Raw genomic sequence first — 22,878 nt, 5'->3', positions numbered from 1 at the left:
ATTGAAAGCAACAAGTAAGAGGATGAAACTATCGATCAGACAAATACTTATTTAACCATATAGAATGAGGAGTTATGAATGATCTTAGAATAAATAAATCTACCTGCATATTTTTAGTGGAATACAGCTCAGAACAAAAGGAACTATATAGAAAATCTTGAACTTTATTCTACACCTTTCTTTACCAGATTAAGCAAAGACTTTTATATTTACTGTGTTAGGAATAAAAATATTTAGAAATGAATACTATACTATTAGAAATGAGGTGAAAATAACAATGTGAAAGAAGAAAAACCACAAATCTTTTCCAGTTCTGTGCACTAAAATAACCAGAGAGCAATGATACCCCCACAGTGCCCTCTAGTGCTCAGATGCTATTTTCCCACTGAAAAGGCTTCCTGGAGAAATGAGTGATTCAAAGTCTGAGGAAGAAAGGTACAGGTGAGCCTAGAAAATCTTGTTGTGCTAGAAAGCAACAGAAGTTCCAAATATTAGTGGATATTGTTAGAAGAACACAGGAGCAAATTTTGGAGCAAATTCTTAAAAGGCTCCTACTAGACAAAATTGTGACAATCTGAACATCAAGAAAACAAAGAATAATGACTGTAACTGACAGAACTACAGTAACTCTATGAGCAGCCATGCTTACACAATGATACACAAAGAGAAACAGTAAAAAATTATTCTAAAAGTAGGTGAATGGACTGCGATACATTTCTATGAAGTCCTATTTCTCATTCATGAGGTTTTATTGATTAATCTATTGTATCAATGGAGATTATAGAAATCAGTATGGTAAATACATCAGTTTAAGGGAATTTTCTGACTCCAGGAAAATATCAGAATGGCCCATAAACTGTGATTTCAAATCATACAAAGCCAAATAAGATATAAAAATAGTTATAAAATTAGGTATCCTTAAGATACAGATGGTCCTATGAACATGAACAAATGGGAAAGGTATTAACATAACTTAAGATTCATCCACTTCCAAATTTTTAGGATGAGGAGAAATATGTTAAAATATGATAAGGTTTTATCAACCAAGATGGAAGCTACACAGTTATTACATAATGTATGCAACTTTACATGAGAGAAGGGAACGCAGTCCCTGATCACTCGCCTCTTGAAATTATACAATCACTCATAAAACAATCAAAAATAGGGTCCAGGATGCCTTTTCAGAGTTGTACATAAGAATCCAATAGGCCTTTAAGCCTAAATCTTTGGTGGCAAATGTTCTCATTGATTTGGTGTGATAATTCTTTCTTATGTTAGATAATTTTTAATTAGTTGTAGAAATGTTTAAAAGAAGCAATCCATTGTATTTATATTATTAATATGCCTTGCATATTTGATATTTTTATATCTGATTTATGAGAAATTCATCTACTAAATGACAGCCTTATAACTGGAAATACATAATTAATTTGGAGTGATGATTTCAAAGTGCATTTTTGGTTTTTCAGTATTGAAACATCTAAGACCTTTAGGTTCATCATTTTTATATAAAATTTATTTCATTTTTAAAAAGTGTCTCATTCCCAAGCAGATTTTCCAGATAGCTAAAATATTTCAATAGGACATGCTAGAGGTAACACAGCTGCTCACACTGCTTCCCACACAGACTGACAGTCCACAGCAGAAATCCCTCTATTCTGTCACCAGTCCCTCCCTATGATAGCCATACAATAAACCTCACTACGAAGAAGGCGGCTTGGACATCAACCGCCTATTTCCAGTCTATTCCTCAAACCCTGACAGTAATCCTGTGGCCTTTAAAGTCTTCTTCCTTGTCCTAGCTCAAGTACCCCACTTAAGGTAAATATGAGTAAATGGAACAGGTGATAGAATCAATCAAAAAGGCCTAATTTAGCTGGGTACAGGGGCACACACCTGTAATCCCAGCTGCTTGGGAGGCTGAGGCAGGAGGATTGCAGGTTCAAAGCCAGCCTCAGCAATTTAGCAAGGCCCTAAGCAACTTAGCAAGACCCTGTCTCTAAATAAATTATTTAAAAAAGGGCTGCTGATGAGCTTCAGTGTTTAAGTTCCCCTGGGTTCAATCCTCAAAATGCAAAAAAGGCCTAATTTATATTGAAATTTTCCAGAATAGCATTTTCTCAGTGTGTGTTAGCTACTCTCTTTGTGTTAGGTAGGATACAGGGAAGCCATTACAAATTCAAGATAGGACATGACTGTATTCAAAGTCCCTTTACCTACCTGAAAATTTATTTTATTGACTGTTTACAGGCAATAGGATACTCCCTTGTCTTTGTTATAATGTGCCTTTTCTTCTGAATGGCCTAAGGCTTTCCTCTGCAGTAGGGACAGTATTACTTTTGTTGTTTTTAACAAATGGTCCAGGAATACATTTTCCTCTGGGGAGTTCATCTTAACATGAAATCAGGTCATGGTTTTTATTTTACATGACAAAATTTTCAACATGTATCTAAAGCTATTAAAAAAAATCCAATGTCAAATACATATTCTTTACCACCCTCAAAGCTCTGGCAAAGTGAAAGCAGAAGTAAAATCACAACATTAAGCAAGAACTAAGTACATTATGCCATGAAACAGACTGTAAGTGGCCTAAAGCCCTTCAAATTATGAATTAACCTGTGACTTTCAAGACACTGGAGTATGACACTCAGCCTACATGAAATTGTCCTCCAGCTAGCAGTAATTTCCCTCAAATGTTTAAGGATACATTTCATTCTTATAGTCCAGTGATACTATAGTTCCTTTCAATGTGTTTGGAGGCTATAGACCAACACTGGACTCCACATCAAAAATATCCATACCAGCTAGGGACTATGTAATGATATTCTAGAAAACATGCTATCTCAAATTCACACATACCAGATCCTATGAAGTTCCCTAGACCCACTCACCCTACTGTGCAGACCCCAGACCACCCACAAGAAACATATATCTAATTGCAAGTCTAGCCTACCTGTGAATCAGAGAACAAAGAATTCAAGCCACAACTCCATCAAAACAGGGCAAACTTGATTCCTCTATAAACCACAGATACACCTAAGATTTTAAAGGCTAGATGGGAACCCAAAGCCTTGTGTCATCTTTAATCCAGAAGAGAAAACGTATCTATCCATGACTCAGTGAGATGAAGATCATAATAACGTCCCAAAGAAATCCAAGGGCAGATAAATTCAGGACTAGCTATATGAACATGGAAACAACTGAGCTAATAACAACTGAATCTACTTAACCATGCTCACTTTGCTTACCATTGGAGTTTTTCCATCATCCACCAGGAAGGTCTTTCCTGCCTTCCACCATGTCCATCTCCCTGGAGTATCTCTTATGGTAATGACAAGTATGATCTTTCATGAAGTGTGCTCATAGTCAAGTTCGTGTATGAGTAAAAACATGTGACTCCTAGAGAATATCAAGGATCTACAGAGGATAATCTATGAGGAAAGTAGATATTTGATATGAGGCATTGCCACATATAAGTAATTAGAAAAGAAAAAAATATCTGAAAACGACAGATCCCTAATGTTTCAATAGAAAAAATAATGACTTCCCTTTAATATATTTTTTTTTCTTTCTCAGTGCTAGAGTTGGAACCCAGGACCTTATACATGCTAGGCTGGTGCTCTACCACTGAGTTACACTTTAAGCCTTCCCTTTCACACAGACGTTATCAGCATATCTTTTAAATACACTTTTATACTTTTGCTAACTTTTTCTATGAATTGCATCCTGCTGAGTGTCAAAAGGTGTTACTTTCTCTACCTGTGGATCACAAGTATCCTCATACCCTGTTACCACAATTCTTACAAAGGGGCCTTAGGTCATACTTGCATAAAAAAGCTTAAAATTTTGATGTAAGGACCTGGGGTATGGTGTGTTGGCAGGCTCCAGCCTCTGCTTAATGCTTCTGTACTTTTTTTTCCTATAAAACATTTCTCATAAGCAGCCAAGACATAATTAAAAATTCTGAGTGTCCACTCTTTTTTTTCCACAGCATCTTAAAGAAAATTAAGAAAGCTACATTTTATGCACACCTGAGTTTGGGACTGAGATTCATTGCTGCTGCAGGTGCACGTGAACAGCATTTCTAAATATGGAAGCATGGAGTAATTCCTATTGGCAGCTTCTATGGGAAGCAAGCTACAAAGTCTAAAGAAAGCAAGGTGAGAAAGGAGAGCCAAGACAGGAACCAAAGCATGTCTGAAAATACAGATGCACACTTTACTAAGGCATGGTGCAGGCAGGCAGAAGGTAGGAGGGGCCTTAAACTTTTCTTTCCCAGAACAAATGAACATGTTACATTTTTAGATACTTGCTACAGACTTGCACAAGGAAGGCCTGAGACTTAGGGATGCTTTGGGCAGGCTTTTCAAATTATTTGTTTAATATTAGCTGAACAGGGATAGGAAATAACTCTTTTTCTATTAGGAAACAGTCATTTATTAATTTGCTTCCACTGGCTGAAGCTATTTTAGCAGCACATTTCCTCTTCATTCTTGCTTTCCACTGTTCTTTTGCAAATTTTCTAAACAATTTCTTGAGAGTCATATTAAAGGGTTTAAAGTTTAGTTAATAAATCTTTGGTGCTATTATCAGCACTATGCCATACATTATTAGGTGTCAGAATTTCAGCTGACTGTGACTGTAAAGCAAGTTTTTGGTGGTGGGGTTTGTTTGGTTTTCCTTTCTAATTTTCACTCGAGGATGTTGTCAACTTTGGAAGGAGCAGAACCAATTTACATGTCACCAGTTCTGTGAAGTCGTGTATGGAAACCTGAATAAACTAGCACTATATTCCTGGTTTATTCCAGTGATGTTTTGGGGCCCATCTGGATTGGCACATGGAAAGCCCTGTGGCCTTAAGGGTATTTCTCTGGAGCAGACACTTTATCTCTCAAATTGGCATGATGGGAAAAAAAAGAATTTTTCTGGCACATTTTTGCAGAAGGAAGTAGGTGTCTATGATAGACCCTCTGACTGGTGTCTCTCTCAGTGGATCAGGTACCTAAGCTGATGGTGGCATTGGCATATGCTCAGCACCTCCCTAAATCTGCATCTTGGCCCTATACACACAGTGGTGCTTCATGAGAAGTGGAGATGGTGTCACTCAGGTATGAGAATGAAAGGCAGGCTTGCCATAGAGCAGTAGTAGAGGAAAGATAGAAGGCAGTAGAGGAAGTAGCAAATTCACTAAGCCTAGCCTGTTTAATCTAGGCATTGAACATAACTTTCACCTGCCCTCTTCATAATGCACTTGGGTAATCTCACCAGGGAAAGGGGCATGGAGCAGAAGCTGCTCCGTAATCCCTACTCCCACCCTTCTCCTTAGTGATGATATCATCTGAATAAACCCACCTACTTCTTCCACAGCCTGGAAATGATCTCAAGACTCTGAGGGATATGAAAACAAGAACACCCTTTCCAAACAGTTAAGGAGTTTTGTACATAGGCCAGGGAATGGGGCATTAATCCTAGGTGGTTAAATGGATTGTTAAAACAAATCAGCCTTCTGGCTTATTATCTGCCTAGCCCAAAACACACTACTTGGGGATAAGAAATGCATACATGTGAAACACAAAACAAGGCTGTATGCTACAGACTATAAAGTGTTTGCACTTATATTTACCTGATGTGTGCAGTCCCCAAAGGAAATAAAGAGGAGATGATTGTAAAAAGGGAAGGGAGGGTAATATGCACCCTTAGTGCAGTGGTTCTTAATAAAGGATGATTTCATGCCCCACTTAAGGCATTTGTCAATGTGTAAGGACATTTTTGGTTGTTACAACTCAGGAATGCCACTGCATCCAGTCTGCAGGGTCTAGTAGGCTGCTAAACACCTTACAAAAGCACAGGACTACCCCCACCAGAAAGAATTATGGTACAAAATTTCAATAGTACTGAGGTTGACAAACTGGACCACAGCTGTGTTTCCAACACTTGAGTGGGCATCAGAATCCAGTGAAACGTTTGTTAAAACACAGAGGGCTGGGTCCAATCCCAGAGTTTTCAATAAAACAGACCTGGAGTACATTTGAGAATTAGTTTTGCTAGCAAGTTCTCAGGGAACGCTGAGGCTACTGGTCTGGGTAGCACACTTTTGACAGCTCCTACTCCAGTTTTTCCCCATTCAAATTGCCATTCAAAATACTCTCTTTCTGGAGAATGTGATTAGACCCACATACTTAGCCTGGAGTATTCAGATGCTATCAATGCTCACAAAAGGAAGAAGCAAGAGGCTCCCTTTTAAGCAAGAGACTTCCCAGAGACTTAATTAAAGTTTGGGAAAGTATCCCAGGAGGCGGAGGTGGGAGGGGGTCAATAAAATTGATCCAAATAAATTCTTTGCACATACAAAATAAAATTCACATGCACAAAAAGAAATTTGATCAATAAATTAGTAAATTCAGAGTGAGGAGGGAGTAATTAACAGGCCCATTTAAAGTGCGGAATACATTAAATACAGAATGAGTGACTCCACCGGGACCACTGAAGCAGGAAACACCGATGCATTTGAGAGGCCTAGAAGATTAGAAACATATTTCAACCAAGAGAAAAGGGAGAGCTCAGAATGATGAAGATGCCAGGGGTGGGGGTATGTATCAGAGGCTTGGAAGACTTGAATTTTGAAATCCTATGAAAAGTTTAACAAAAATCACAGAGGCACTTCAGTGTGTGTCCAGGCACAGGAAACTTTTAAGTAATCTGTTAAGAGAAGTATCCAAGCTATGCCTGATCCTGAGCAGTTAATATGTCAAATCTCTTGATATAAGAGCAAACAAAAGGTTTAACCAAGTCAACTGGAGCAGAGAAGATCTCATTGATCCAGATAACCCCAATATGATCTTGGGCACTCTGGCAGTCCATAAGCTCCCCTGCCAGGGAAACTGATGCCACTGTAGACTCCATGTCACTTTAAGCCAGATCTAAGTACCATAAAGCTTCTGGCTGATGGAAGTAAACTTCTGAGATAGTTTAGTATGGAGGCAAATGAAAGGCAGTCCTTTTTTATATAGACATCTATATACTGACCACATTCTCCCAAAAACATGGCATATGAAGGAAACCAAATGATTGCTAATGGTAGAGTTTTAAAGGTAGAAATTTCTGCTATGATGGTCAGGTTATATCTAACCCTTAAGCTACATTACAGTTGGCTCCCAATAAATGCCATATCCCTTGCTTGGAACTTGACCAGAGTCTAGTTCCCAATTTCAGCCCCAAGTGACCCACTCGGGGCTCCTGTTGGTAACTTTGCAATGGAAAGCTAAATTGGATCATCCATGAATACGAATGATGTAATAATTCCCTTATATCTGGTGGAGAACCAGACCTCGGCCATGAACTACATCAGCAAGAAGCAGACTTTTATGGCTTCCCTCTTTATCACACCACCTGAGACTTCTGTGATTTTTTTTTCTTTTTTTTATTGGTTGTTCAAAACATTACAAAGCTCTTGACATATCATATTCCATACATTAGATTCAAGTTGGTTATGAACTCCCAATTTTACCCCAAATACAGATTGCAGAATCACATCGGTTACACATCCACATTTTTACATAATGCCCTATTAGTAACTGTTGTATTCTGCTACCTTTCCTATCCTCTACTATCCCCCTCCCCTCCCCTCCCATCTTCTCTCTCTACCCCATCTACTGTAATTCATTTCTCTCCTTGTTTATGTGAAATTTAAATAGTAGTTTATCATCATCTAATAGAGCTCAGCTCAGTGTAGCTCCATGAATTACTATGAATTTATGAAGGACTGGGAAGTCGTTTTCACTTTCAATGCAGCCTGGTCCGCTAAGACCATTAAGAAGAATCTTTTCAAGCCCAGAGAATTAAATTTTGGTACCAGGAAGGGGCCCAGAATTCACTTCTGAAGCCTTTGGGCAGATGTTTCTGAAGTTCTCTGACCCTCATTTTACTCACAGGAGTGTTGGGGCCCAAGCCTTAGCCTTAATGGAGTGGGTGGAAGGTTGCTATGGTTAAAGCTGCTTTCTCTGTTTTTTAATTTCCATCTGCCGCTTTCAATCAGGCCTTCCTCATTAGCTGAATGAGAAGGTTTGCAGAGCCAAACCTGCAGCAGATTCCCTCAGGCGATGTTTTAGTTCTAGTGCTTCCCCAGGATTTAGGCATAAAAGCTCCTCCCAGGGTGAGGTGACTTGCCACACATTTGGCTGACACCTGTCTATGAAGAGAGATGTCTAAAACCACTTTCCCAGAGCAGCCCTGAAGCAGTTCCAGTCAGTGAAGTCTTTAGCAGCCTTTCTTCCTTGTCAGGCACAGATCCTGCTGCAAGCCTGAGGATGAATTCTTAGTCTAGTGAGCCATTCCAACCTGCTGGTCAAGTCTGTGCTGTGACCACGGGTGGTTTACATGCTTCTCAATGTGTGAGGTCAGTTAAAAGGCATGAAGCTCCAAACTCCCAGATGCTAACAAAGAGCAGGGCAGGCAGTCTAAACTCTTTGGACTGCAGCATCCCAGACAGGGAGGCACCCCACCCTGGAACAGCTCCACAAGGAGGAAGCCCAGCACTCCATGGGGCAGCCCCTTCCACTCTTGAACAGCTCTAATGGTTAAAAGGCCACACTTTGACCTAATCCCCATATGCCTCCCTATATCTCCCGTGGAGCTACATGGAAAATGTCTACTGATCCTGCTACCTGATGTTATTTCCATTTACGTACTGTCTTAGCAACTATACCAGATGGTTTGTAAGGGCATGAATGTGTCTCTTTTCTTATGCATCTCCATAAGGTCTGTGGCCAATCCTAAAGCTACTGGGAAGTGTCCTTGGTTGTGCTTTAAGTCTCTTCACTTGTGGTCACCATCCCTCCCAAGCCACCCTCCTTGAGCCTTAATTATGCTCATTTCAACTTCACCCGTGTGATCATATCAGAACTATCATGGAGGGATAAATTTCATAGTCATCCTTGACAAATATCCACAGTAATAAAAGTGATCTGCTTTAACTCCAATCTCATTATTCCTCCAACACACACACACACACACACACACACACACACACACTCACCATCACCAGTCTTTGAATCTAGGTGAATGTGAGCAAAAAATTAAAGCCATTCTTAAAGGGGAAAACACAAATCTCAAAATTTGATTTAGAGCTTGAGAAGAGTGAGTGAAAAATAAAGCAAGAGCATTTCACACTTCCATCCTTAGAGCATCATCATCAGAACAACAGTAGCAGTGGATCTCTCTCCCTCTACCACCAGCATCTGTGAATCAGTCAATATACACAAATTGACTATATGCAGGGCATAGCAAACACTGCCCTCTTTGAATGGCCTTTTGTGTGTGTTTTCCACAAACCCAACTCCTACCACTTTTTGAGCCCTTTGTTCAATATGACAGCTTCCAGTAAGCATTCCCTCCTTTCCTGAACTCACAATACTTCCCTATGCCAAAATAGAGCATTTGAAGAATATTTGATTTTCTTAATTTTCTAGTTCTTAAACATGTTTCTACTTTGTTTCCTCATGTAGACTGCAGCCTCCACAAGGCAAGGACTGTGATGGTGATATTTCTGCATTTACCTCAAGGCTTAGTACAGGGAGAGGCACACAGCCAGTGATTAATTAAATTCATATTTGATTTAGAAATATCTAGAAGAGAAGCACAACAGTGAAGAAGGTAGACAGCTTAGTGTAAGATCCCTGCATTATCAAGATGATGTTTAAGCACTGATCAGATGCAAAGCACCCATCATCTTGGTGTGAGAGAACTCAGTTGACCAAAGAAGTCAAACTCCTCTCTTACAAACCCCAAACACGCAATCTGTTCTGCACACACAAAATTCTACTTGGTCTCATCCTGGAGTCTCTTGATCAATATGGCCCCTGTGAACTGTCTCCAGCAGTGGGGATGGGTTTTCCTTTGCCATTCACATTCTCATATTTAGGATCAATGTTTGTGAAAATTACAGGTGAAACGGGAGGCATAGCTTGGGGGTCAATGTCCACCTTCAACAGAAAACATTGTGATGTTCTCTTGGAGAATCACCCTGGTTTCTAAGGGCCTTCTTATAGAAAGCAAGAAAATGAGCTTAGTATGTAAGAGAGTATGTGTATATGGTTGGCATGATAGCATAACAATTCCTGATGAGACTTCATTAAGGACTCAGAGTGTCTGTGGATGCAGAACACAGCTTATGAGGACATGGAGTAGATAGGACAGAGTATATGGTACACTGTGAATATTTCTGATCGTTTTCTTGCACTCCACCTGCTTGATCTAATCTTCTCACACCCATCATTACTAGCTCGCTCATGGTCTTCAGGATTTACCCTAAAGGTCACCCACTCCAAGATACCTATCAGAGAAGTTACCCCCCCAAAAAAATTTTCTTACCTCCACTTGCAATCATAGCATTTCTCCATGATCTGTAATTTTAAAAATATATTTGTTCACTTATTTTGTCTATATTTCCACACTTAAAATATACTAAGCTCCGGTAAAGACAGGACTATGTCTGTTTCACCCACTAATGTATCCCACAGAGCCTAGCACAAATGGTACTCCAAAAATTCTTGGGATAAATAATTATGAGACAGTGTAACAGAGCAGAAAATATAGAGTGGGATGCCAGTTTGAGCTGTATGATGTCAGACAAATTGCTTAACCTCCCTTAGCCTCAGTTTTCTCATTTTTAATATGAATATCCCCTACCTCACAATGCTGTTTTGAGGTGAAAAAAATGAAATAAAGAGTGAGAAACTACTTGGTAAAAGGTAGAGTCCTATACAAACTTTTTCTCCTTACTATCTCACAGACACTTCACTTTACTAAAACCACGTGTGTGTGCATTGGAGAGTGGGGAGGGAAGCCAAAGAGCAGGAAACGGATGCCAAGGGAGCTGTACTTAATCATAATAACCATTAGTATTGACTTTGGTGCCATCTTAAAGGAGCCATTTGTTATAAGAACCAATAGTCAAAACCCCAAGTCAGCCAGGCTTTGTCTTATGAGCTCTAAAAATAATAGTATTTTGCTGTTCATCTGTTTTAATTTTCCAAATTCAAATGCAATTTGAAATCAATTCAAAAATTGATTTCTTTCTTCTAAACAAAGAGACGTTAAAAGGAGAAAGGAAGGAAGGAAGTAAGAAGGACAGACAGACCCAGATTTTTGGTGAATCACATAATAGTACCCCCCAAAGCAGGAGGCCAAAGCAGTAATTATTCCCCTACCTGAGAAGGATGAAAGGAAAATGGGTGAGAATTATGACCACAGGAACAATATATAAAACCTCTCCAGAGCCAAGACCAGCAAATCACTTACCTGCAGCTTCAACAATGACATATAAAAGCATGAAGAAACACAGTTAAGGTCAATTGGTTCCAGGTTTTTGAAGTGCCACCTCATTTTCATCAGCTCCCCACAGCATTCTGTAGCTCCAGCTGGCAAACTGGCTGAGAGAGATTAGAGTTGTTTGCTGTTTATTAAGCAGCTTGAAAACAAAGCAGAAACAGTTGAGTGATCTTGCAGTTAAGACAGCTTGGAGGTGGTCAGCAGATTACTTTCCAGTCAGGCCTTTTGAAAGTGTGTACACTTTGGTATGGTCACTACAAATCAAGTTCTGGCACTCTTAACTGATCAGACCTTGGCATTGTCAATTCCCCCAAGCCTCTGGTGACTGATTCACAATAGAGAAACTCACAATAAACAGACTGATAAAATGGACCTTCAAGTTATTAATATATAATGGTGGGATGGAACTATCCAATATCCAGAAACACATCCACTTTATGGTCTCCAGGAAGGAAATTTTTCCTTTTGTCTGGGAACTTCACCCATATCCTTGCCTGGCTAAGTCTTTCTTATCACTCAGGTTTCTGCTCAACTGTCACCACCTCGGAGAAGCATTTCTGATGACCTTTCTTCTAATGTTGCCCACTCCATCAGTCACTATCCCATTGCCATGTTTTCATGTCTTCAAGGCACTTACTTAACATTATAGCAATTGTTTAGTGTTTGAGTCTCCTTCCATGAGAGGACAGAGAACCAGAGTGGATGAGATTGAGTAGCTGCATATCAGAGCAGTGAACACGCTGTGTGTGGGGAATCCAGAGGAGAAATTTTTTGCCACATGCAAGCGCACACATGTGTATGTGTGTGTGTGTGTGTGTGTGTGTGTGTGTGTGTAGCCTGGGCCTAATAAAGGAATTAATATGAATCAAGTATTTACTATAAAAGTAACCACTTTTCATATAATATCATTGTAGATTTCCAAAAGATTAAATATCATGTCAATGGTCTTGAGGAATATTTATTCTCTAACTCAAATATCTATGGAGGGGAAAGCCTACTGCTACAAGGCCTAGGAAAGAGCTGGAGAAGAATCTCATATTTGCTCCTCTTCACCACAGGAAGATTGAACATAAATTGGGCCATAGTAACCAGAAAGCAGGGTCTCTTTGTTGAAAGGATAATGTGGGCTTCTCTCTTTTCTTTCTAGCATTTTCTCAGCTCTTGATCTCCATTCTGTAAGTCCATCTGAGTAGAGACTCTAAACTATAGACAATTTTTTCTATTTTCCACCTTCTAAGGATGGGATTTTAATTTTGAGGTAATTTTAATTTGGAGCAATCAGAGCACAAGTCTACCTCATGGCTAAACCATATTGATCTTTAACAAAGAATCTTACTTTTTTATCTTTTTAAGACATAAGCAGGGAGATGATAGAATGGGTAAACTTAGATCACTAAGGTTTTTATCTTGAGTCTGCCACCTACTTCATAGTGGATAAGTTATTAGATATTTCTGGCCCTTAATTTTGTCATTTATAAGATGGAAACATTAATGATATTTATTTCATAGAGTTGATATAAGGATTAGGTTAAATGATACAAATAAAATACCTATCCAACAATAAAGAAGTTTTGGTTGTCATCACTAATAGGAGGTATTAAAGGAGAGAGATTCATCTGTATCTACTTCCTTCTGTTTGCTCTCAACTGGTTAGAGATAAGCAGTGCAAATATGATAGACAACTTAACCTCAAAAATTTCCAACACAGCCCAGAAAATTCAGGGGATAAACACTAGGGGTAGCATTTGGGGAACAAAGTCCTACATTAGGAGATCATCGTTTTGGTGAACTTCACTAGCATTGGTGAAGCACTTTATTTTGGGTGTCTGGGGCCTTATAAGGAACCAGTCTTAGGTAGAGATCAAAGTGAGCTCTAGAGTCAGGAGAAGCACTCTAAGGACTTAGACTATTAAAGTGGCAAAATTTTTATGAATATCATAATCCCATGGGAAGAGAGAAAGACTCTTACTAGAGTTCAGTATGCCTCACCTCAAAACAAGCAGGCCACTGTGGCTAGCGTAACTATCAACTGATTTCTTTTTAAAATATATTTTTTACTTGTAGATGGACATAATATCTTTATTTTATTTTGCATGTGGTGCTGAGGATCAAACTCAGTACCTCATACATGCAAGGCAAGCACTCTACCACTGAGCTATAGCCCCAGCCCCCATCAACCATCAACCGATTTCTAGAATATGCAATCAGCTAATACACTGCTCTTATTTAGGGGAATTCCCACTGTTGTATTTCTCAGCTAGGACTATAGTACAAGGCTTTAAACCACAATAGTAGCTAGAGTCGTTATGAGTTAAATGCAATAATGTGAAATTCAAAGTCTTTAATTGTTAGTTAGTGGAATTATATTAGCTGCTACAAATTTTATCCCCCTTGATGTTGATGGAAGAAATATGCAGGGAAAACGCCTTAGAGGGACACAAACTTTGGGTCCATTTGGAAGGCCTATAGGCTCCATGGAATCTCTTTTGCCATCTCCACTAAAATCACTTTTTCAGGAGAATGAGAGCTTTTAGATTTTTAATTAATAAGGCATAAGTGGTCCTTTGATATGTTCCGCAAGGAACCTAATACCATAGGTAGTGAGTGATGGCCACCTCCTGTAACACTGCTTCTCCCTTCTTATTCTATTTCTCCCATCTCTATTCCCAGCTTCTGCTTTGTAATAATTATACTGACCCCAAAGTGTGACTATGCCACATGTATTTTGTTTCATTTACCCTGCTCTTTTCTAGCCCATTATCAGTAGGTTTATCCACTGTCAATTTCAACTCTCTCCTCCAAGCAAATGACTCCTCTCCAATCCACATTCACATATTCTCCATGCAGTGATGTGCTGGTAAATGTTTAACAATAGGCTCATGGGGTAAAGGGCAGGAAGACCCTAATGTCTAGCTTTTGCTCATTTCTATGCTATCAATATTCCCAACTGAGACAGTTCCCACTATAATAACATGCCTGGTCTCTCTGGGAACCAAGCCCATTTCCCTTTTTCTCAAGATGTGACTTATGGGTGAGACTGATAAAGAAACCGTTCGACTCAGTTTCTTCTGTGCTAGATTTGACAAACTGTAGCTCATGAACCAAGCCCAGACCACCACCTTTTTTTGTATATAAAGTTTTAATGGAACATAACCACACTCGTTCTGTTATTAACTGTATGTGTATTTTTTTTACATCACAGCAGGAGAGAGAAGTGGTTGTGACAGAGACTAAATACAAGGCCTGCAAAGCCTAAAATATGTACTAACTGGCACATCACATAAAAAGTTGGCCAATCCCTGTCCTATGGTTTTGTTCCACCTCTGCCTGATTTGAGAATGTCTGAGGTTGTTCTGAGCCCTGTGGGAATCTTACAAAATGAACTGTGCTCCTGGAAGGGAAGACTACTTTTGTTCTGGTGAGTCAATCATTGGGTAGGAAAATCCACATAATTCACAGAGCATTAATACTCATATCTTGTTCTTCTATTTATTATCTCATTTATCAGTTGATTCTAAACTCAAGAGGGGAACAAAGAAGCATTATATCCCCCTAAAATTGAATAGTAAGGCCTTTTTTCTGATTTTTCAACTTTAAATTCTTCACCTTTTCATCCATGTTGTATCCTGGTATGTGTACCTTCAAAATATCTCACAGATCCCTGTTCTCATCCAGGTTCTTGCCACTTCACATATCTGGACTCCCCTCAATAACTCTCTCCTTCCTCTGCTTTTACATCCTCACCTGATCCTTCTGCATCAAGTCTCTCCTCACTCAACTAACTCTCTACTAAGCAGTGGAGGTGCAGTGAGTAAGTGTGCCAAAAGGAGTTTACAATCTATCAAGAGAGAATGGCAAGCAAACAGGCAATTGTAGCACAATGTGAGAAATGTTCCATTAAGATTAGGTATGCTATTGTCAGATCAACCTCCTGTAACACCACTTTTATCATGCTGCTTCCCTGCAGAAGAACTTATAATGCCACCTACTGCCTACTAAATAAAGCCTATTGCTGTGCAAACAAGGAAAGAGAAATTGTGTTTTGGTATTTTGAGGGGGAGACGGGGGTTTTATCTTTTCTTAGAACTTTAAATTCTCTTTGAGAACAGAGATGAACTTGATAATAAGAGGAGAGTTTTAGTGTTGACTGAGTAGAGGCCAATTTGGAGTAATGAATATATTATCAAATCCCCACTATACAGGGTGTTCTAATATGGCTGTGTGTAACATAAAATGAGAAACAGAAAATACAGGGCACCTTTATGTCCTTCTTTGGTCAATTTAATCAAAGTAAGTCACTGCATGAGACAATTTCAGAAGCTTAGAGGAGGGGTATACATGAAGAGAGAGATTCACAAAAGTTTTAAGGGCCTAAACTCACATCTTACTGGGCCTATGTGGTGAGGATTAGAAAGGTAACCTTACATAGATGAAGAGGTAGGATGTTTTGTACTTTTTACTGAATTCTTCCATTAAAGCAATGAAGAATATTCCTGGGTGACCACAAGCTGGATTATTTGCCCTCTTGGGTAAACAGAGCAACAAATTATGGTGCCGCAGTGGTTTTGCCCTATAACCTCAAAGGAAAGCTCAAGGTTTTTCCCTTCATCCACTTTAAGTCTAGGAAACAGAAGCACTCATTAAGGTTGAAAGTCAAAATGTCCTCTAAGAACCCAATCTGTCCACCTTATTAGAAGGTATGACTCTGGTAAAAGATTAAAAGTGTGTGTGTGTATGTGTGTGTGAATGGAAAACTTCTTTCCATTGCTTCTTTACCTTTAGGAAGTATTCCTGCTGAAGCACCTAATGTGGCGGGGCGGGGGCAATAGGATTATAGTTAGGCCCATAGCAAAGAAGCCTAGTAAGGGCAATTAGGCCAGCCCTGCTTCAGACTTAGGAAAGAGGTCTCTCTTTGCATTGGTTTTGTCTTTCTCTGCTGCATTTTTCAAGATAGTGAAGACATTCATGGCCAAAACCAAGATTGAATCCTAGAATAAAGAATCAAAGAGGCTACTTGATCAGGATCTGGTTTAAGACACAGGCAAGAACAACAAAACTCATCCTTTCAAATAAATGGTAGCTTAACAAATGAGAGAAGAAGCTTAGAGAGGGAGCACAAGGGCCTAACCAGTACTAATAATGTCTGAACAGAAGCTTTATAGTTAAGATCATATTTTTATAGTCAAACTGTTGGGTTCATCATTAAGCTCTATTTATTATAAACTATATGACCTTGGGTAAGTTTCTTAGAACCTTTGAGCCTCTGTTTCCTCCTAAGTTTGTTTCAAAGATTAAATGAAGAAATTCTCCTAGATATTGTATAACCACATACTTTAAAAATGCTAGCTCTTATTACAGAACAGTGTCCCTACCCTGCTGGAAATTGTCCTTGGTAGATGGAGCAGGAAGGCTGGACTTGGAGTTTCTCATCCTGCTTACATAAAGACTTTGAAAATCACTGTGCCAGCTAGGTACATCTCCTCATTATTCCTTTCTCATCTTCTCAACTGCATCCTTTGTCACTTGTCCCCACTTGAAATGCTTTCTCCCTCTTTTATCTCTACCTATCCAACCCTAGCACAACTACACCTCCTAAAATACCAGTACACTTACAATCACTGCTCTGAAACTTAACACTTAGTTGTTCCTCAATGATTTCATGATGCCTACATTAACCACTCCTGAGAATTAGGACATTAAATGTAACTATAAAGATGAAAATATCATCTAGTTCACAGTAGGTGGTCATAAGCTATATTATAAGTTAAATTCCAGAGTTGGTACTCTAGAAAAAGGTTAGGAAATTATGTAAATATGCTTCAACAACTAGGCCATTATCAGTCATTACAAAACACAGTTGTCATTACAATTTGGTGCTTTGAAGACCATGGGTTTCAGTATCAGATAACCTCGATTCAAATCCCAGCTCTACTGCTTGCTAGCTATGTGATCTTAGACAAACCATTTAACTTCTCGGGTCTTGGTTGTTTTTTTTTTGTTTTGTTTTTGTTTTTGTTTTTGTTTTCATATACATCACAAGTGTAAGAACTATCAAACTCATATGGTTATTAAGAAAATTGAATAAGTATGAAGCATTTAGGATAATGCCTATAAGTACTGGTTTATATTGTAAGTGTTGGCTGCTAATATTATTGCAAACTGTTTTATCAGATTAACTGAATAAGCTCTCTCAGAAATGTAACATAGAACATAAACTCTAATTAAAAGAATCCCTAACAAAAGATCAAAGCTCAGAGAAAGTGAGCAAGATAGGAAGGGCAAGATCAGGAGACAAGCATAGGGAGGGGCCCTAGGAATCTGAGATAAGCCCTAGAATGAAATTGGACTCCTAAATTTCGAGCACTCAAAATTTTTCCAGCCTCACAGACTTGCTCTTGGCTGGCTCTTACAGTGACTAGAGTACCCTAGCCTGGCCTAAGTTGTACTCTAAGAAAGAGAAGCGGTAACTTGGCACTTTTGAAAGACTCCCATTTGGTTTATTAAGTAATTAAGTTCCTGATGCACAAAGGACAAAGCACTGAGGGGCCCTCTGAAGCCAATTAAAGCCCAAATGACTGGATTGCTGCAAAGAATGGGTACACAGGGAAAATCCTTCCCTTTCTCAGGCTACCTCCCACCAATCTACTAATTAGACTGGGGAGAAAAAGAGCGGATGGTGAGGAAGCCAGGAAATGCCAACCTGAAAGAGGGGTGAGAGGTCTGGGAGCCAAAAGGAAATAAGGTGAAGCTCAGGCTGTCCCTCAGTGACTGTTAAGCAGAAGCCAGGCAAGCACAAAGCACCACATAAAACCCACTGCTACACTGGGAGTACTGATTTCCTATAGAAAACCAGAGTCAACTTGTAGTGTTCTATAACATAGGTTATCCACAGTCACTTTGGAATCCCAAGCTGGCTTTCCTCAGAGTCACAGAATATTCCCTGGAGACCCAGGTTGCTGATACTCACAAGACAGTTATTCTAATGTTAAGATCAGTCAAAAATATCACAGAATATAAGGCCCCAGAATGAATAGGTTGGGCTTGTAATAAACCAGATAATTTTACTTCCTTCCCATATTACTTGAAATTATATTTTAGGTATACATTGCTTTCCCCCAGCAAGCTGAAAGTTCCTTGAGTTGTATAATCATACCACTTCTCCTATTTCTTACCAGTGCCTAGCACAGTGCCTACAGAAAGTAAGTGTTTAATACACCCTATTGACTGAATTGGAATATGTTGGCATCTCCAAGTGGCTAAGTATGGCAAAAGAACCATTCCGAGCCTGTTTTCCATTTATAAAATGTCAGAATGCTAATATATACTACCTCACTGGATTTCAAGATCTCATAACACTAACACATATTCTTAGAAAAATGTCTGAGAATATTAAGCACTTAATACATTTTAGGAATTTCCTCTATGAGAATTAAGTGAAATTAAATGAAATGGAACATATAGACTGGGGGGGTCACAGCTTATACCTAATTAGGACTCAGACATGTTTGGGTATATCTGGTACAATCTAAAAAAGCCCATTTCTGTGTGAACTGAGGTGGCTTCTGGAAGAGAATCACGCTAAAGGAAGTAAAAGGCACATTGACCTTGATGAAAGAACAAAATAGGGGGATAAACAGTTTAGTTATTAAGGATCCTAAGCACAGTAGGATTCTGTCACTTAAATTTGTTTCCTTGCCCAATTCCACATGGCTTATGTCTGAATCAGAAAGACTGGGATAGGCAAGGACATTAAAAAGTATTATCAAAAGGTGTAAGAGATAAAAAGGTGCTGAGCTAAGTTATTCTGGAGATAAGTACAGGGTATCAGACTAAAGAAAAAAGAACTATACATAAGCACCAAACTGTATTTGAAAAAGTTGCTTCCCACAGGACTGTGGATTAACAATTCTGTTATTGCTATACATATATACTAGATTTGAATAATTAAGCAAATGGACAGCAGATGGTGAGATTTAGGATTTTTTGTTACTGGAATGGGAGGTTACAGATAAACAGGGGGACAAACGATAGTGATTCGAGGGGGTAATAAAGTTGAATTCATCAATTTTAACTCATGTTTGAACCTTAATATAGATACACTAACAAAACAAAAAAAAATGGGAAAATGTGACACTAAGTAGACCACGAAAAGGTCTATATTGGATATTTGCTCCCAAGTGGGGTGGCATTAATTGGTGGTGGAATCTTTAAGGGGTCAAGATAGTGGAGAGTGGTCAAGTCATAGAGGACATTGCCCCCTCAAGGGATGAATGTTGATATTGTGGAATGAGTTAGTTCTCACAAAAGCAAGACATTATAAGAGTAAGACCGGCCCCTCCCGGCCTTTTTATCTTCCTAAATCACCATGTGATCTCTCCCTCTCACACATGGTCCTCTCACACATGATACCATCTGCATAAGGCCTTCACCAGACCCAAACAGAAGCTGGCACCATCCTCTTGGACCTCCAGAACTGTAAGCTAAATAAACCTCTTTTTATTACAAAATATCTATCCTCAAGTATTTTAGTATATCAATGAAAACTAGAATAATACAGGTGTTACAAATAACTTTTAGCAAGTTGGCAAATTAATAGAAGTTGTGAATGATAAAAATCATCTATATTAGAGTGTAATTCAAAGCTTAAAATAAATATCTGTGAAGTTTTACTAATAAAAATGATTGAATAAATAAATGAGAAAAAAAGAGAAAATTCCCCCATGCGGAAAATTCCAAATAGTTTAAGCAGATACTCCACCTTCAAGATATCCCCTATTATATAAACATGAACTGTATGTAGTGACTTCCTTCTAAAGAGTACAATATGGAAAGAACATTTTTAAGTTATTAACTTTACAAAGAGAAATCATTTGATAACCACAATGTTATCAAATTTAACATTAACTGTAATAAACCATTGATATCTATGTGGGCCCTTAATATCATGTGATGAAAATGGAATTTTACCTCTGTAGTATCCTCCACAAAACCCAAGTATAATCATGAGAGAAACATCAGACAATTTCTAGTTGAGGAACATTCTACAAAATGTCTGACCTGTATTCCTCATAACTGTCAAGTTCATCAAAAACAAGGGAAGTCCTAAAAATTCTCACAGCCCTGAGGAGATTAAGGAGACACGGGTATTAAATGTAATATGGGATCCTTGAACAGAACAAAGGACATTGTGTAAAACAGAAGAAATTTGAATAAAGTATGGACTGTAGTTTATAATAATGTATAAATATTATTTTATTAATTGTAATAGATGTACCATAATAATGCAAAATAATGAACAATAGGGTAAACTGTGTGTGAGGTATATGGCAGCTCTCTAAAATAAATCTTTTCTACATACAACAAGATTATTGTGAAATAAAAAGACTTTAAAAATTGTGTAAGGTTATCATCAGTCCTCCAATACAATAAAATAACAAGTGAAAGAGGTACATTTTCTCCAACTTTGAGACAAATTGTCCAGGTGCTCTGATATCTTGAACACATCTGTGCTTTGTGCACATCAGAAGAGCAACAGAGTCTGTAACAGAGTCATTAGAGACTCTCAGAGTAGTGCCAGCACCCAAGAACCAATAGTGCCTTAAAAGAAGATAGTAGTCCCAGATGAATATCTAGTTAATCTCCAACAAACCATCAACAGCACATGGTAAGTTAACTTATTCATGATAACATAGTAGAAATCACACTTGAGGCTGTGATAAATACAACAGGGGACTGGGATCCTGCAAGAGTCAGGTGAAACAAGAGGCAGTGATACTGGATTATATACTGTTATTACTGGAACTTGAGAACCATTAAATCTTGAAGGTTATACATGCAATGTCTAGCACACTACAGGTCCCTCTAAAGTTTGGTTGCTTGCCAATGTACTGGAAGTTAGTACATTCCAGCTCACAAGAACATCACTCTTTAATTATTTTATTTTTATTCTCATCCATGTCCTTGAGGTTATTTGTGTCTATAGTACCTGAGTGCTGAAAATACCCCATAATACTGTGCTGCTCCACACCTCTTGCAACTCCTAGTTTAATGACATCACAATTATAGCTTGACATCAGCCATAGTGAGCAGTATTTACAACATGGGAATTGGAAAATTCTAAAAGTCAAGGCTTGGAAATATTGTTTTGTTGATACCTTAGAGTTTAAAAACTAATGGAGAAGGCATTAATAATGCACATTAAGTTTAAAACTGTTGTATCTGCATCTATTATGTTGACACTAACACAGAAAATGAAGGTCATGTTTGTCCAGCATTTTAAAAAAATATTAACTGATTCAACAAAGGGATTGCTCACAGCACGGATGATAAGTAAAGTTCTGACATGCATCTTTGTTGTTCCATTCTTGTTACTCATTTAATAAATAAAAAAATAAGCCATATTAATGTTAAGACTACAGTCATTTAAAAATCATAACCATAGTTTGTATATATATACAAGTTTGTATATATATACAAGAACTTTGAGAAAATTAATAAAAATTATATGGTAACTACATAGCTATATGGAATGTAAAAAGGAAGTATAGATGTTTTTTAAATTATATGCTACCCATCCTTTATATAAGTAGAATGTAGAAATATATACACATAGCACACTTTTTTTTCTGGAGAAAAAGTTGTTAAAAAATGTTGTTAAACTTTTACCTGTATATCACAGTTTGTCCCTGTGGTTTTTAGGAAGACTATCATTGTGTATCTGTGTACACGTACACACACACACACACACATATAGAGTAGTCATTAGAGTCCTAGTTAATTGCTTAGATTTATCCAAGTTTCTGAAAGTGAGGTTTGTTGAGCTCCAGCCTGAGAAAAAAAGAATAGAAAGGAGTAACTGTATGAGGTATCTGGGCAGAGGCTGAGGATGCCTAAGAAAACTAAAGGAATTAGGACCAAACCTCACACATGTTAAGCAGTTTTGGCCAAACTGAGCTCTAGCTGTCTCTCTGCTTCCCCCACCTGGACCGATTGCAAGTAAGCACAACTCTCTTCATTCATCCTTGTCTTCTAAGCTTGAGTAAGCACATTCAATTTATAGAAGTTTCTGTTGGCAGCAAAAAATGATATATTAAATTGTGGGGAGCAAATTTTAGCACAACATGTGAGGACATGAAAAAAAGGTGAAATACAAGAGTGAATAATATACTGTTTATATTTTTAAACTACTGCTCCCTACTGCCTTTACCACAGCTAATGAATAGAGGACTGACTCTATTATAGGAGGTGTCTCAGGGGACCTACTATCATCATAACTGAAATTTTTCTTTCAGAAAGGCTCTTGTCAATTCATACAGAGTATGAAAGAACCACAAAATCATAGTCTTTCTTTCTGCTTCTGTCCTAATTACTACAAAAAGTAGCAGCTAGCACCCGTCCTTGACACAACATTCTTTCATTATGTACATGTGTGTTTGTTTGCATGTGTGTGGCCTGTAAAAAACACTTTCATCTCTTCACCAAGTTTTTGAGTATTAAGAAGAAAATTTCTAAAATTTAACTTTGGTATTTTAGCTATTACTTATGTATTCT

At 38.3% G+C, this 22,878-nt stretch overlaps 1 long non-coding RNA gene across 2 annotated transcripts in view; it reads right to left on the bottom strand.

The window, feature by feature from the left end:
- LOC124109001 (uncharacterized) overlaps positions 1 to 22,878 on the bottom strand; it is a 302,970-nt gene that overhangs the window by 219,016 nt on the left and 61,076 nt on the right. For both annotated transcript variants that reach the window (XR_009224560.1, XR_009224558.1), the window contains exon 3: positions 11,299 to 11,429. This is a non-coding gene — a long non-coding RNA (uncharacterized LOC124109001). The remainder of the gene's footprint in view (positions 1 to 11,298; positions 11,430 to 22,878) is intronic.

The sequence above is a fragment of the Marmota monax genome, unplaced genomic scaffold, assembly GCF_021218885.2.
Source record: "Marmota monax isolate L192 unplaced genomic scaffold, Marmota_monax_Labrador192_F-V1.1 WCK01_AAM20220418_F8-fsc00054, whole genome shotgun sequence".
NCBI classification, from domain to species: Eukaryota; Metazoa; Chordata; class Mammalia; order Rodentia; family Sciuridae; genus Marmota; species Marmota monax.
This window is presented reverse-complemented; position numbering and strand designations above follow the sequence as displayed.